At 45.0% G+C, this 17,346-nt stretch overlaps 1 protein-coding gene across 2 annotated transcripts in view; it reads left to right on the top strand.

Annotated features, from left to right (window-relative positions):
• The window catches only part of NTRK3 (neurotrophic receptor tyrosine kinase 3), a 516,845-nt gene that overhangs the window by 357,905 nt on the left and 141,594 nt on the right, over positions 1-17,346 (top strand). The gene's annotated exons all lie outside the window — the stretch shown is intronic.

Consider the following 17,346-nt stretch of genomic DNA (forward strand, 5'->3'; position numbering starts at 1 on the left):
GGATTTTCTGTTTGTATGTGCGTGTGTGTTTTGTGTGTTAGAGCCACTCTTCAGCTATCTCAGTGTTCCATTTTTGTACACCAGCCTCTTCCCTGCTGCTTGTATAATGGCTTTATCTGGGGATGGGATGTGCAGGAGCTAGTGGACAGATGGACAAGGAGTGGTTTGCAGGCCAGTGATACATCAACAGGGCTGGGGGGGGGGGGGAGCAAGTCATCTAGGAAATCATTCCATCACAGATCTGCAGTCCAGAAGTCTCTTTAGCTGACCCCACCTCCCTCTTCCACCTCCATCAGTTTCCATTTCTTTCTCACCAAGTTAGAAATGTATTATAATGCAGTCATGCACATTGAATGGTTGGCTCAAGACATACAAACTAAGCAAAGAGGGCTTGGAATAAGAAATCCATTGCTTATTCTCTGACATAAACTCAAATATTGATTCTGGACTTGGATCAATATTTTTATATATAAATATAGTCTTTTCTTCTTCCTCTCATCTTTTAACTGCATCGCAAAATCTCTCCAGTAGGGGAAAATACAGACCTTGATCTCCTGCCTCAAGAGATTCCGGTTTGTGTGTTTGTTTGCTGGGGAGAATGTGTGGTCTGGAATGGCCAATAAGAAACAATGCTCTCACCCCTCCTCTTCAGATCCCAAGTCCAACATACAGGAAGATTTGCTTATGCCAAATTATGGGCTGGGGTAGGTTTCCAGAGTGCTTAGCAGCAAAATATGTTCAGATTTCTGATATTTAGTTGTGATTCCTGGGATCCCTCCACAAGTCCTTCTCAAACGGAGCTGTAAAATGTTCTCGCCATGCTCAGTATTGTCCCAAACTGTGCATTCAGTAAGCTATTCCTCAGAGTGGAGGAAATGGATCCACTGTACCGGAACTGAAGAATTTAATGAGTACATTCTTGTGAAGGGATCATGGGGATGTCCTTTCATGTTTGTTCTGGAAAACTGCTAGAATCAACCACAGGACCCTTCTCTGGGCCATCTACCCTTTGATTCCATCTTTTGCCGGTTTGCTCAAATAACTCACTGAACTGTTGTGTAAATGCAAAGGGAATACCAGCTGTCTTAGTGAAATGGCAATAGACCCCTTTTCTTGATCTGATGCCCTTGAGATGCATTGGACTGCTACTTCCAGAATCCCCCAGACAGCCCAACCCATCTCAAAGGCTCTAGGTTGGCACAAGATTGCCTTATTATCATGATGCGGGGTGCGGGCTGATACAGCTGGCATCACAGAAGAAATGAAAACCCAAATGTTGACCAAAGTGTGCTTTTGAGAGGCGTTTTGTCGAAACAGAGAATGCTGGGAAGTGAGAGTAACTGGCCCTAATCTTCAGCTTGGATTGCATTCACATGGCCATTTGTCTTGCTTGGGTTTTTCTTAATCCAGAACTAAGATTGATTCAAGGCTAAGTGTTGACTCCAACTAAACGTGGTGATGCCATTGCAGTTCTCTCCACTGTGATCAGCTGCTGAACCTACTGCTTCCCAAACATGTGACAGCTGTGGCATATTTTGGCTGAACTCAAACTGGAAGCACCCTTAACAAGATGTTACCTTGTACAATCCAAATCCACAGAGGCACCAACTCTTGCTGTTTCTGTATAGCTTACTGTCCTGGGTATGTCTTCCTGATTGAAAGGAGACAGGAAAATGTTCATGCAGAGACTCAATATGAAGCCCCCTGTGAGGGCAGTTAGTCCTACCCTGTATCCGCATCAGGAACAAATATTCCAAAGCAGAGACATGGCAGAATTCCCCTACCTGCAGCAGAAGCCAATGGCTCTGAGTACACCTTCCCCCAGTGGATCATGCAGAGGTTCAGCAGACATCCTTTTCTGTGGGTGGGTCACTCTAATCCTAATTGATTGGATTTATTTCTTTTGGCACACTAGCAATCCCCTCACAGCACACAGTCTGGGAAGGACTCCCTTGAGTCATTGAAATGCCTCCAGTGGTTCCTTAATGCTGAAAAGATGTAGGGGGGTGAGAACACCGACCTTGGGTCCTTACAGATGGTGGCTTAAGAAAGTAAATGTTTGCAATTTTAATTATTGTAAACCATTAACTCATTTTCCACCAACAAGACTGCTCCATTCCTGGTTATCCTTCCCCTAGCCATGTCTACCATCTTGTGCTATGAAAATTGGAACATCCCCTTTCACAGAGACTCTAGGGGTCTTTGATGTCTAGTTTCTTAATAAACACTTTATTTTCTAATTAAATGGCTGCACAGAGTCTTTTTCTTCTGATGGTAAAGCAAAATACAATAAAATTCCCAACTATGTGTCTTTTACTTCTGTTGTTGTGAAATCCAGATGGGATGTGTTGTGCACAGTCAATATGGGGAAATGGGATTGTTTGTCATAAGACAGAAATGACTTGACTCTGGGGCTGGTTCATGCATAGACCCCACAATGCATGGAATCAGAATGTGTGCAAGAAGGTGGGACTCGGCAAGGACTGAGTTTGTCAAGGTTTTCTTGCTAGTTTCATCCCAAAGCATAATCCACCTCATTACTGTTGCTGACTGTGAATTTGCTGCTGTTGAGGTTGCTGTTCACGTGAGGAAAAATGCACATTTATGCACACATTTTCTTTAACAAGTGCATACCCACTTTGCTACCCATGAAAACATTTGCAAATGTGATCACAAATTTGGAAAGCTTTGACCCCCCAAACATACTTGTGTTTACAGTTGTGAAGGGGGCAAATTCTGGGCAAGAGTGAATTAAAATGAAAGCTATGCGCATCACAATATATGAGCTCGTGCCACAGAAAAACCTCACCTGTGCGATACTGTGAAAGGAGCTGATGTTACTGTGCACAGCAAATTAGCACTACATTTATCATCAGTAGATTCAACCATACAGCTAAACGAATACAGATAATTCATGAGAACATGCTAATTCACAAAAGGCACAATCTTATGCAAGTTTTGATGGGGAAAAAAGTTCTAGAGCTCCCAGTGTGCTTCAATCCATGTTAGTCCAAGTAGGCCATCTGGAGGCAGTAGTGCAAAGATATGTTATTAGCTGCCTGATGGGCATGGAATGGCCACTCCCTATCTCTTGGGCCCATTCTCTTGTTTCTGAACCAACAGTTAACCAATCCTATTTGGAAAGACTTATGAAAACATGGCAAGAATATTGTGGGGATCCGGCCCTCCAGATGATGATTTTGGTCTCTATTTTTACTGGTGCCATTTCTTTATTTCCTAACTCATCTATCTTTCTAATCCCACAGAGCTATGAGCATGCACTGCTATTTTTTTCTCTGGGGCAGATAGGGGATGCATTCTTTCCCATAAACTCTCCTTTCACGGAATGGTCAAAACTTGGTTCAAGCATTTCTGCAAGCAGGCTGGCATTTCTGCAAGCAGGCTGATGGATAAGGAACTCTACAAAAGCTTTGTCTGAAAAGTTTACTCTTGGGTGTCTGTTTTTCCTGCATAACCAGTAAGTTGCTGCATTGCTATCACCAACTGGGATGATCATTGATCAGATAAGTGACTTGTGTTGAAAGGAGGATTCCTTATTAGTGCTTGCAATGAAGATTCTCCTCTTATCTCTGCTTAGTGGATTCTGGAAAGAGAAAGTGGTTGGGGGTCACATAGCTCTGCTCACTACACCAAGACCAGCTCTGGGCTTCAGGCAGCTCCATGGACTTTGGTTACAGACTGCTAGTTTAGGAATATTGGTAGTTGGGGATTGATTGGACTACAGATATAGGACTAGGGGAGTCTTGTAAATGATAACAGCCATGTTTGTATAGACAACAGGTACTTTATTGTGGAATTAGTGTGTGTATGGTATATTGTGAACCTTAACTTGCCTTTTAAAAATACTCCTGTCTCCTGTTCTAAACAAGCAGTGCTTCTGGAGCATCAGAATGGCAAAGGGGCAAGAGAGCAAGGGATGCTTCATGAAGTTATGAGCAATGGCAAGAACCAGGCTGAACAAAAGCCTTCCCCAGCATAATGCCTTCCAGTTTTGTTGGATTACATCTCCTATAGGATAAGCACCTTGCTGGGAATGGTGGATCAGGTGCATTGTGGGCATGCAGGAAAAATGGTGGAAGCTGCAAGTCTACAGTTCTGCCAAGGCAGAATGGACTGATACACAGCTTCTGGGACCATGGATCGAGTTTGTTGTTATGTGCTATCAAGTCATCTCTGACTTATGGTGTCCCTGTGAATGAAAGATCTCAAAAATATTGTATCCATGACAGTCCTGCTCAGCTCTTCTAAGTCCAAGGCTGTGGTTTTTGACCCATTTCATAGCTTGTCTTCTTATTCTTCTTGTGGCACCACTTTCCCTAGCAATGGAAAGAGCACTGGGTAAGAACAGTTTCTGTGACAGTATCCCAGTGCCAAGTAATGCATTATACCTTTTCCAGTTCTGCAATGCCCTACTCCACTCTTCCTCCCTCCCTCGCTCCCTGCCTCCCATCCACAGACACATGGCCAAGGAAAACCCTTGGGCTTGGAGCTTCACCACTTCAGCACCTTTCCTTTCCTTCTCATATGGATCAGAACTGGTGTCAGTGACCAGTCACTATAGACAGCAGGTGGTATCTGGCATGGCTGGATTTGGTTTGTGTAGAATTTTAATGGGTATGGAAACACAGAAACATTAAACAAACAAACAAACAAACAAACAAAAAAGAGGGAGTCAGAAGGGGCCTACCAAGCCATCTAGTCTGACCTCCAGCTCCAGCCGGCTTCACTCATGACATGCCTACTATGTGCATGTCGAGCCTATCCTTGAACACCCTCACTGATGAGGCTTCAACCACCTCCCATGGAAGCCCATTCCATACTCTCATGGTCTTAACTGTCAGGAAGTACTTCCTGGCATCCAAACTGAACCTTGGTTCCCTGAGCTTTGCTCCATCCTTCCCTCCTCCACAGGGGAAAACTGGTTTCTACCCACCTCCATGTAATACCCCTCATGTACCCATATGTTGCCAATAGATCCCCTCAGAATCTCCTCTTTTCCAAGCTGAAAAGACCCAGTTCCCTCAGTTTCGCCTCATACAGCTTCCCCTGTAATTCGGCCACCATCTTTGTGGCCCTACGCTGCATGGATTCCAACCTGGCTATATACTTTCTGTAATGTGGAGTCCCGAATTGAACACAACACTCCAGTTGCAGGCACACCAAGGTCATATAGAGTGGTAGTAATAGATCTAGAAGCCATGTTTCTGGCTATGCATCCAAGGCTGGCATTTGCCTTCTTAAGCACTGCATCGCACTGCTGGATCATGTTCAGCCGGCTGTCAACAAAACCCTGAGATCCCTTTCGCAAATGCTGCTGTCTAGCCACTTGTCCCCCATCCTATTCCTGTGACACCTATTCCTGTGCCCAAGTGCAAGACCTTGTACTTATCCACACTGAACATCTTCCTCTTGTCCACTGCCCACTTCCATAGTCTGTCCAGATCCTTTTGAATCTGGAGTATCTGTTCCACAGTTGTGGCCACCGCCCCCATTTTAGTATTGTCTGCAAATCTAGTCAGCAGAATGGTCACCCCATCTTCCAGGTAATTGATGAAAAGTTCAATAACAGGATCAGTCCCAGGACAAAGCCTTGAGGGACCCCGTTCATCACCGGCCACCATTCCGATGATTCTCCACTAAGTCACTTAGTCACCCTCTGCTTTCAGTCCGTCAGCCATGCCCTAATCCATCAGACAGTGCATTGGTCTATCCCAAAACTGCTCAATCTCTCAACCAAGATGTCATGCAGCACTTTGTCAATGACCTTGCTGAAATCCAGGTAAAGCACATCCACTGCATCCTTTGTCTAGCCACCTTGAAAACTTGTCATAGAATTCCACAAGGTTTATCTGGCAGGACCTGTTTTTGCAGGAGCCATGTTGTGTGGCTGCCAACCTCCCTTCCCTATCCAGGGTTTCTAGATCTCTCCCTATTATCAGCCTCTCCATCATCTTTCCCAGAATGGACCTAAGGCTAACTGTTCTGTAATTCCCCATGTCCCTTCTATACCCTTTTTGAACATTGGGACCACTGATGCCATCCTCCAATCCTCTGGAAGCTCATCCATTCTCCATGAGGCCTCAAAAATGGAGATCAATCTGGGAGTACTCGTGCCAACTCCATAAGTACCCTCAGGTGTAACCTGTCAGGGCCCGGCTCTTTAGTAACATTCAGTGCCCTGAGGAGCTCCTCGGCTTCTAGGGGGGTTACTCTAATCTGTGCCCCTAAATCCCCAGCATCATCTGCCCCCTTCAGATCTCCCCCATCCTGCTTTGGGGAGAACATAGGGGCATGATAATCATTTAGCATCTGCGCCTATTCCCTCACATCAGTCACCAAATCTCCTTCCTCCTCCTCTTGCTATTTACATTTTGATAGGAGCCCTTTTGGTTGCTCCTGATGTTCTTTGCAAGTTTCAGCTCATAATCAGCCTTAGTCTTGCAAAGAATCCTTCCACTCAACATCTCCCCTATGCTACTTGGCCCTCCATTAGAATCCCTCACTTGGTCCCATCCCTATCTTTCACTGTACATACACAGGGCCTGTGAAAAGGAATCCCCTTTCTGCAGGCACAGAGAACAACTCTGTGTGTGTGTTGGGAGGGGGACTTTCCCTTGCACTTCCCCTCAAAGGGCAGCCCCATTTGACATTCTCCTCTCTGGGGTCGTCATTGCTGGGGTGTTGCTGGCAGAAATAGTCCTACTGTGGTTCAGGCCAGGTGTAGGTAGTTGCCCATCGAGTCCAAAGCAGGCAGTCTTGCAGGCCATCCTCTTCACAGATGGGGCCCCGGAAGGTACTTTCAGTGGTGCCTCAACCCACCTAGCCCCAGTGTCAGCTGGGGGAGAAAGGCTGCCAAGATAACAAGGGTACTGGTGAAGAGGCAAAGCCATGTGGGAAAGAGGAGGTAAAGCCATCACTCCCATCCGTGCTGAGAGAGTCCAGGATCCTTTGATTCACTTATCTTTTGGAGGCATGTGGTAATAATTTTGGGAGCTTTCTTTTTGTTCTTCTTAGAATTCCTCCAGTAACTCTGCCTACAAAGGAACAACTACATATGCTTCACATTTTGCTTTGGACAGCCTTTCAGGGCCATCTCCAACCACAATCTGGCTGTGAGGAACAGCTTCTCAGGGCAAGTGAGGACATGGCCTTTCGCACTGATGGCAGAGCTAGTAGTTTGTTTGCTGATCATTTTGCCTGCCTTGTTTAATTTAACTAAAACTCTGAAGCTGTTTTCAGTAAAGTATACCAGTGTTACTTTAAAGGTGATTGGAAAGTGGTGTCCCATCCCCGCCACCCGACTTTTTCTGAGGTTTGGTTAGAACTTTAAAATCTCCCAAGAAATCACAATGGAGGAAAGTTTTCTGAAACAGAAAAGCATGGATGGAAAGTAGCTCATGGATAAAGGTAAATACGTGTCACCCAAATATTCCTGGGGTCCATGGCATTGCAAATGTCTTGCAGGACCTCCAGGCTGAAATTCAAGTCCCCTGACATCAGTCAGTTATGCTAGGCTGGAAATCTCACCCACTGGCTACATAAGGACAAGAGCATACAGAACCCACTGTCTGTTTTTGCTACCTTCCTCCTGCTATCTGTGAGGCTGCATGTGAACTTCAGAGGAAAAGCCAGGATGGAGAAGTGTTTGAACTAACATCAGTAGATAGTGCTAGAAGAGCTTCACCACAGCTTGTTTTTTTTTTGGGGGGGGGGGAGGAGCTATTGTGTGTGTGTGTGTGTGTGTGTGAAATTAGAGTCCCTAATAAGCAAAAATAAAGGAATTACTTTCTGAAAGCAGTCTGCCATTTTGCTGTCCAGAGCTGGCTTTGAATACCATGCATCCCACTGACACCTTGACCATATTCTCTCCTAATTAATTCACAACTAATTAGGTTTTGCTCTGCACCTGGTGAGTAGGTGCAGTGGACAGTAGAGTATCTATTTGTTTCTGCATCCAAGGAAGCTCCTTATTCAGTTCACATGCATCATACTGACCGATAATGAAATATGCAAGTGGTGCATATCGAGTGGTGCAAGGCCTGGTCCACCCTGGCCCTAAGAAAGATCTGGTTCCACCCTCAAAGGCCCGCTGTGACAACTTTGCCAAGCATTTCAGGGAGAAAATCGCTCAGATTCGTCACGAGCAAGACTCTACTAGTGACTCAGAGGTCTCTGGGGAGATACCAATGCTGCCGTCTGGTCCAAAATTAATGGATGAATTTCAGTTATTGCGGCCTGATGATGTGGACAAGGTGCTTGGACGAGTACGTCCCACCACTTGCCTATTGGACGCTTGCCCGTCTTGGTTAATAAATAATGCCAAGCACGGGATTGGGACCTGGATCTTGGAAGTGGTTAACGCTTCTCTGAGGGAGGGTTGGGTGCCTGCCCCTTTAAAGGAGGCAGTAGTCCGACCGGTCCTGAAGAAAGCGTCACTGGATCCAGAGATGGCCACCAATTATAGACCAGTGGCCAACATCCCGTTTCTGGGCAAGGTGTTGGAGCGGGTGGTGGCGGGACAACTCCAAGCACTCTTGGATGAAACTGATTATCTGGACCCATTTCAGTCCGGCTTCAGACCCAGGTATGGTACTGAATCTGCCTTGGTCGCCCTGTACGATGGCCTGTGCAGGGAGAAGGACAGGGAGAGTACGTCCCTGTTGGGTCTCCTGGACCTCTCAGTGGCTTTCGATACCATCGACCATGGTATCCTTCTGGATAGGCTAGCAGGACTGGGGTTTGGAGGCACTGCTTTGCAGTGGTTCCACTCCTATCTCAATGACCGTTTTCAGAAGGTGGTGCTGGGGAATCATCCCCTTTGTCCCCTTTGCTGTTTAACGTCTACATGAAACTGCTGGGAGATGTCGTCAGGAGGTGTGGGCTGTGGAATCATCAGTACGCTGATGATACCCAGCTCTACCTCTCGTTTTCCACCAATCCAAGTGAGGCAGTGGCTGTGCTGAACCGGTGCCTGGCCGAGGTAATGGGCTGGATGAGGGCCAATAAACTGAAGTTCAATCCAGACAAGATGGAGGTCCTGTTGGTTGGCAGACTGGGCTTCGGTGAGGGTGAATTGAACCTACTCCTGAATGGGGTTGCACTCCCTCTTAGGGACAAGGTCCGCAGCTTGGGAGTGCTCCTCGACCCAGAGCTTTCACTGGAAGCTCAGGTGACAGCAGTGGCGAGGAGTGCTTTCTTTCAGCTTCGGCTGATCCATCAGCTGCGCGCCTACCTGGAGTACGACTGCCTGGCAACAGTGACACATGCATTGGTGACTTCCCGCCTTGACTTCTGTAACGCGCTCTATGTGGGACTACCCTTGAAGACGGTCTGGATACTTCAGTTATTTCAAAATAGAGCTGCCAGGCTGCTGACGGGGACTGGGCGTTATGTTCACATGACTCCAGTCCTCTGTCATCTTCACTGGCTTCCCATTGAAGTCCGGGCCCAATTCAAGGTGTTGATGATGACCTATAAAGCCCTAAATGGCTTGGGTCCTGGTTACCTGAAGGAGCGTTTACGTCCATATATGCCCACCCGCCCCCTGAGATCAGCGTGAGAGGCTCTTCTCCGGGAACCCTCCGTGAAGGAAATTAGGAGGGTGAGCACTCGGAGGAGGGCTTTCTCTGCGGTGGCGCCCAATCTATGGAATGCGCTCCCCAGAGAGGTCCGCCTGGCGCCGTCATTATTTGTTTTTCGGCGCCAGGCGAAGACCTTTTTATTCAAACGTCATTTTAATTGTTAATGGTATTTATTTATTTTATTCGTGGGCCAGGGTGACTTATTTTATAGTGTTAACTTGTTTTATATTGTTAATTTATAGTATTTTGATTGATTTATTTGTAAGCCACCCCGAGGCTTCAGCGAATGGGGCGGCATAGAAATTTTCTAAATAAATAAATAATATGCTACTAATAATTGTGAGCATTTACAAGATCTGCTGCTAATATATCTCCATTTTTCCGATCATCCTTTCCAAACTTGGTGCCCCTGCAGCCCCCCAGACGTTTTGAACCAAAGGGGCTGAAGGGAACTGAAGTCCAGAACATCTGGAGGGTGCCTGGGGTGGGGAGGCTCAGAAGGATTTCTTTTGTTTAAAAGCTACTCCCAGGAAGGCCTCAGCAGTTACAGGTGGCTGATAAATACGTGCATAAATGAATAATTTTTCACCTATCCTTACTATCTTCCCATTGAAAACGGTGATGTACTGCAGCTAGTGACAATCTTTTAGGGATTTGCTGCCTGACTTGGCCAATCAGTGAGCACACGATGAACCTGATGATGTTGTTCATGATTTTCAGAAAGGGCTTGTAGCTCAATCCTACAGCACCAGTTTTGCATGTGGAATGTCCCAGGTCAGTCCCAGCATCTCCAGGTGGGACTGAAAAAACATCCTGCCTGAAACCCTGGAGAGCCAATACCAGTCAGTGTTGTGAATACTGAGCTAGATGTGCCCACAGACTGATTCAGAATATGACAGCCTTCCAATGTTTTTCTGGCCCCATCCAACCAATTACATTTTGGTATGGACCAGTGTTATGGGAAACAAATTAAATCTTCCAGGAGAGAAATGGATCCCCATTATCCAGAGGCTTCTTGTGTTGCTGGGTTGCACTTCCCAGGGCTTCTGGAAACTGAATCTTTAGCTGGTCAGTGCTGTGGTTCTAGTGCCTTTTAATCATATCTAGTAGTGTTTTGCTGAGTGATCTCAACCAAATAGGCAACACACAATATGCATCCACTGAGACTCTTTAATTGTGCAGGGCTGACATCCAAGTGTAAATCTCATGCAACATTCTGTATGCATGATAGGATACGGGTTTGAGAGACCATTGTGCCTGCTGCTTTGCCAAGAGGCACCCCTTCCCCCTTTCTTCAAACAGCTGTCTTTTTGCTAACATGTCAACATCTTTTCACAAAGGGCTGCAAAAAATTCCAGATATGAGGTGCATGTTTAATGGAGAGGGGTGCAACATGACTCTTCCCTTCTATTAGCCAAATACTGTCGAGAACATTACTATAATTATGATGACAGGAAAGGAAAAAAGGAAGGAAGAAAAAAATTCCCATCAAATATTTTTGGATAGGCATCTTGCTTGCTTTGCAAATTTAAATGTCAGTCATGCATCCAAAACCTATGAATCATGTGCAACATTATCCATGGTAAAATCTAAAACAATGTATTTGTCCTCTCCATCATCTATCAACCCATGGGTCCAGCATCTTCCTATTTATGTCTTATCTTTGAGAAATGGTAAAGCAAGATCAGTTCTCAACAAGCTTTGCCCAGGCGTAGAAAATCATGAACTCTCCAGAGTTTTGGCAACATCAGCAGGCTATCCTTTCATTTAAAGCTGCACTTTTGGTGCAATCTGCAAATGCTTAGGCTTTACCTCAGGAATTAGATGGGGATAAAGATGACAGCTTACAAAGGTAAGCTTTAAACACAAGCTTGAAGAAACTGGGGAAAATGTGTGAAAATGAAAGCAATGAAGAGAGAGACCAGTTTCATTTATCTGTAGATTTTTATTTGGTTTCAGTTTGAACACTGCTAGCCATGCTTTCTGTAAGCACCAGAAGTGCCCTTCTTTCCTTATATTTAGAAAGGTCCACTAGTGTAGTGAGACCATTTCAGACTAGAGGTGTTGAAGAATATTTGAGTGGGTCGTGGATTGTCCCTCCATAGGCCCTAAGCAGACTCAGTTGACTTTAGTGGGCATGGCCATGCCCAGCCACTAATATATTCACCTCACCTCAAGCCATTTAGTCTTCCTCCATGTTAAGAAAGCCATAGCATTTGCCAAGAATGGAGAAAGGGACTAAATGATTCTGGGAAGAGCATCCACTCCAGCTGGCATCAGTGGAGTCTGTAATGGAGAACAAGTTGAGGGCTCCTCATCTAGAGAAGGCTTAATACTTGATACAGAGGCCTGGCTGCTCTGGCCAGGTGGCACAATTCAAGGAAAGCAAGGTGCTAAGGCTGTGGGAGGGCTTGATAGCACATGGAATGCAAAAAGCCCTAAGAAACTGTTGATTATTTCCAAGGACAGAACCATTCACAGTCCTTTCCAAGGCTGGAGATTTCAGGCCTAAAGGTATATAGTTCTCACCTGGGTAATGTCAAGAAATGTCACCCCAAGAGTCATCTATTTGATCTAATGAGATAAAAGCAGGGAGCTGGGACAGATCGGGGTTCCTCTCCAAAGGGAGATTCCCTATTGTTGCCAGAGGCTCTGGCAAAGAACACCGTGCTGCTCTACCAGGAAGAAAGCTATGTTGGGTATTATATACTATGATAGTGGTAGGAACAGCTAGCTTTGTTATTTTGAGTCTGAGATGGACATTTGGCCCAAGGGGGTCTTGGGGGGAGCTAAGTTTGTGTGAGTCCAGTGACATTGCTGCTGTTCGATTCCCTATCCCCTTCCCCACCCATGTTGTGTGTGTGTTTGTGTGTGTGTGTGTGTCGTATGTTATAGTGTTTTAAGACCTTCCACAGCTATCTTGTCCATCTTGTCTTTTAATAAGTTTTCCCCAATGCTTGGGTTGTCATGTGCTGAATCCAGTGTCTGGCCCCAGGATCTGGGAACTGGGGGAGGAGGGCAGAAAGTCAACCTTATCAGCTTCTGGGAGGTGGGGACTCTGGGGTTGCTGATCACTACATGGTGGTAGTGGTGGGATCTCAACATGCGACTTAGCCAAGTGCAGTGGAGACCTCTTGCAGGGGGAAGATTCTCTTGGCCATCTTGGATGATTTGTTGTTTTGTGTAGAGTAGGATGGTTGGAAAAAGTGAGAGTAGGAGATGGGGGCTCTGACTGCAGGTCATGGTAGAGGATGAGGGAGCTCTGGAGTTAGTGTGGGCCCCAACTGGGGAACCACTGGCAGAAGATGGTGTTGCCTCAGAGATAGAAGAGGCGCAGGCAGGAACTGGAGGAAGGTTGGAGGGGACCACTTTGGCAGGATCCCCAGCAGAGGAGGTGCCCACAGAGGTCTGGCAGCAAGAAATGCAGCAGTTTTTTCAAGAGCAGTGGCAGCTGATGCAAGATCAATTTGCAGCCAGGGATCAAGTTTACTTCTGATGCCAGTAAAAGCTGATAAACTGGCTTAAGGTGGGATGGCTCCTGGGAGGTGAAGCAGCAGTAAGGGGAAATGAACTATGTGATAACTCAGGTTCAAGCCCTGCAGAAGACAGAAAAAAAGATCCATGTGAATTCGATGAAACCGTTTTGGTGATGTGCTATCTGGCTGATGAAGAGCTGGAGCAAGTGGTGGAATTGCTTGAGAAGAGTTAGCTGTGGGGGGAGGGGAGGACCACCTCCCATCCAGGTTGTTGGGGATGCAATGGGAACAGCTGTAGAACCTCCTGCAGGATTTTCTAGCATTGCTTTTGAGTATGCCAGGGCGAACACATTTGGCCCAGCTTACAAATGATTCAGAGAATCGCTACCCCGATTCTGTCAGTCCCTTACTGGACTATGGGTGCCCAAGGATTTCGGGCCAGAGCAGAAAGTCAACCCTGTCAGCCACCGGGGGGGGGGGCACTCTGATGAGGCTGATCACTACAGAGTGCTTAGATTTTCCTGTATCAGACAACATGGTTTTGCTGGCACCAGGAAGAACAGTTGATCCAACTGGAGATAGCAGCAGGGATTCTAACCGTCTTTCCTGCAAGAGATGTAGGGCTAATTAGCCAAGATGAACCCTCTGGAAGAAACCTAGGTGGCTCTGTAGGCTAGGGGATCTGCACGTTTGTTTTAGACCCTGGACACAATGACCTCATAGAGCTCCCATGTTTAGTTGGCCATGTGTATTACTCCATTGGCAAAGTAACTAACATTTTTCTCTCCATGCCAGTCTGTACTTTACAACTGCTTCTACATTTCAGATCCATTATATTTAAAACAAGAAAAAATGACTACTCTGGTAAAGAAGAAATACTCTGGGCATGTGCAAATTCATTATTTTCAAACTGTGTTTGATGAAAGATGCATGAGCTTTTCAATTTGATCACAAAACACATCAACATGCCCTAGCCACATCTTTGAACATGAACGTCCTTAAATTCCTTACCGTGTTTGTCTTTGATTTGTGCAAATTTCTTAAATGTAAATAATTTCATAATTTGTGCTAATTTGCCCTACTTGAACAGAACAACTTAGAGGAAATTTGCCCAACTTGAAGAGAACAAAGTTGTTCAAATTATGCATCTAGTTGCTCTTCGGTTTGCACAATTTTCTCATTCACACAGTTTGAGCAGTGATCAAAGATAAATAGGAATTCCCTAACTGTAACTTTTATATTATGATTACAGAAATAATATGGAGATTGCATTTTCTGCTCTGATGTTAAACTAATTTACTTGAGAAAGAAAATAATTCTCCTTAGAAAAATATATGTTTGTGCCAGAAAGGAAGTATCCTGGCATCCCAATATACTCATGGGTTGATACTATGTATGAAGGAGATTTCCACTGTCTGCCTCATCTACCACTCTCTGCATAGTAATTTGAGGATCCTGAGATCAGGCTTAGGTGCACCACTGCCTAAGGAAATGATCAAGTGTTGCAATGGTTTACTGAGCCACAGGAAATATGACCAGAGATACCTTGAAGGGAAAATACATCTTCCAGGGGACAGTTTGTGGGCAGTGCCAAAGAAAAGATGTTTTCAGAGGATGCGTAGTGCTGTAAAAGACAAGGTGGTAAGTGTAAGTGGGCCGGAGCTTTCCCCTTCCAAGGAAAACCTGTAAACTCTGCGGTCACAATGCTTGCGGAATATGTTATTTGAGAACATTAGCCCGAGCTGATATGACACACCAGAACTTCACTATCCATTGTTTTTCACAGCATCTGAATGCTCTGGACATGCAAGCCAACAATCAAAATAAGTTTAAAATTCACATTTGAGAGAAAATACATTATGCTTTTCCATGTGTTGTTAAATGCATTTTAATGCAGGATTTCTCCTAACTGGCAATAAACCCAGAAGCGTGACATAACATTATCACATGCGTGAACACATATGGAATGCCAAGGGCTGTAAGGGGACTGATTTGTGCACACCTGCTTTGCAGAAAGTGAGTGACACATAAAACAGAATGTGGTGAAAATGAAGTGGCAGAACCCACAGGTGGCGAAAGAAACAGCACTGCTTCAACCTGCACACTGAAGAGTCATATTTTGCATTTGTCTATGAACAAATTTCTTTGCAAAAAATGAAACAAAATAAAATCAAATGGCAGGCTCAAAGATTAACCTTCTCCCTGGTGTTATGAGATAAAGGAATGCAGAACATTCAGATGAGGGGAGTTTTGTTTTGTTTTTTTTTTAAGTATTCCCTTGCCTTAATTCTGAGATGGCACAACCCACTATCCTCCTGCTGAACAGATGAACCAGACTTCCACATTATGGAACCCGTGACACACTAGCAGAGACTTGTGATCCACCTATCTCAATGGCACCCTGTTGCAGGCTGGTATAGATAAGGTGGACAGAAGGTAGATTCCAGATGTTTTGGACTGGAGTTCCAGAAGCCCTTGGCAGAACAGCCAATGGCCATGCAACAGACAAAGCCCAGGAGTAGCTTCACAATGTGTATCTGCTGGGAGTAAAAGCCAGTCCTAGAAGCTTTGTTATTGCTTCACCTTTCCTCTTTCAATTAAGTGGGGGAATAACAAGAGCCTTCAAAGTCCAGTTGACTACCTCAAGATCCTAGCAATTCACTTTGTGAAATGTATAGCTTATCTTCCTCAACATGGTGTTCTGCCATACTGACTTGAGGGGCCTGGTGGATTTTGTAGTCAAACATGTCTGGAAGAAAGTGGGCAAAGGCTGGTGTAAGGTAAAGGAAAGGGGGAAATTAAAAAGAGACTGATTCTCACAGCCATAAGTGTACACTCATAGACACTCCCCAGATGAGAAATTGCATGATCCAGTTTGGTCGCTCTGAAATTTGAGTAGACCACCTGAATCTAGCTCTGTAGCTCAGCATGCACAAAGTCTCTGTTTCATTTCTGTCATTTTCTCTTAAAAAGTGTCTTTCTCATAGCACAAAAGTCTCTTCTTGGGAAACCTAGAGAGATGCTTTCACTCAGATCAGATAGCAGTAGACTAGACAGGACAATGGTCCAACTCCATCAAAGATGGCATCATCATCAGAATTTTTGAATTGTTCTTAGAGCTTTTCATTTAATAGAATTTAATTCTATTAACCACTCTTTTTGTGCACTTTTCCTACAATATACATTTTTGTATGCAATTCTGTCTAATTCCTTTATTACAATCAATCTTCCCAATACAATGCATTGTGGAATGCTATAGAAACACAGAAACATAGAGTGAGTCAGAAGGGGTCTCCTGGGCCATCTAGTCTGACCCCTGGCTTCAGCCAACTCCACTCATGACATGCCTACCACGTGCATTCCAGCCTATCCTTGAATACTCTCACCAATGAGGCTTCAACCACCTTCCATGGAAGCCCAATCCATAACCTAGGGGACCTAACCATCAGGAAGTACTTCCCCCCATCCACCCTGAATCTTGACTCCCTGAGCTTTGCTCCAATGCAATGCATCCTGCCCTCCACTGCAGGGAATAAAAGGTCATGACTCACCTCTGCATGATACCCCCTCACATACCTGTATGTTGCTAACAGATATTTATTTCCATTAATATGTGCATTTTGTGCAATTCTTAATGCACACAACACTCCATTTTGAATTTTAGGAAAGTGCAGACTTCAAAGGATAATGGAGTTTGTGTAACGTATTGATTTATATGTATGGGAGTGCATAAGTTTGCCTTTAAATGTGAACCGAATCCCTACTGCATATTGATCTACCTTGCACATTCAATTCCTGCATGGTTGCTAGTAAAAGAAATCATAGTAACTTGAGTTTCACTTAAAAGACAAATGGATCAGGCTGCAGAGGCAGAGTGGAAACTGTGGAATACAGTAGAGCTCAGATGATCTGTCCTCTCTTTTGGCAAGCTACCCTGGTGGATGCTAGAGTCACCAATGTTCAAAGGCCAAATGCTCTCCAAATTAAGGATACCATGAGTGATCTGGATGTCTGCCTTGGTGAAGAATGGGGTCGCTGCTGCTGGTTTCTTGCCCTGGCAGGTACCAGAACATTGAGTCAAACCTCCATGAATTTTGAAGGGGTTGTTCGGTCAGCTTAGACACCCACCATAGCCCTTGGCTTGAAGAAGCCCAATTTGTGAACTACATTGGGTGACTTTGCAGCCATTCATCATTCCCAAGCATTTCTTTTAATTTTTCAATAAGTGGTAATAGACATTATGTCTGACAAAATGCAATGCATAAATA

The sequence above is a fragment of the Varanus komodoensis genome, unplaced genomic scaffold, assembly GCF_004798865.1.
Source record: "Varanus komodoensis strain SLA01 unplaced genomic scaffold, ASM479886v1 scaffold33, whole genome shotgun sequence".
Taxonomy (NCBI): domain Eukaryota; kingdom Metazoa; phylum Chordata; class Lepidosauria; order Squamata; family Varanidae; genus Varanus; species Varanus komodoensis.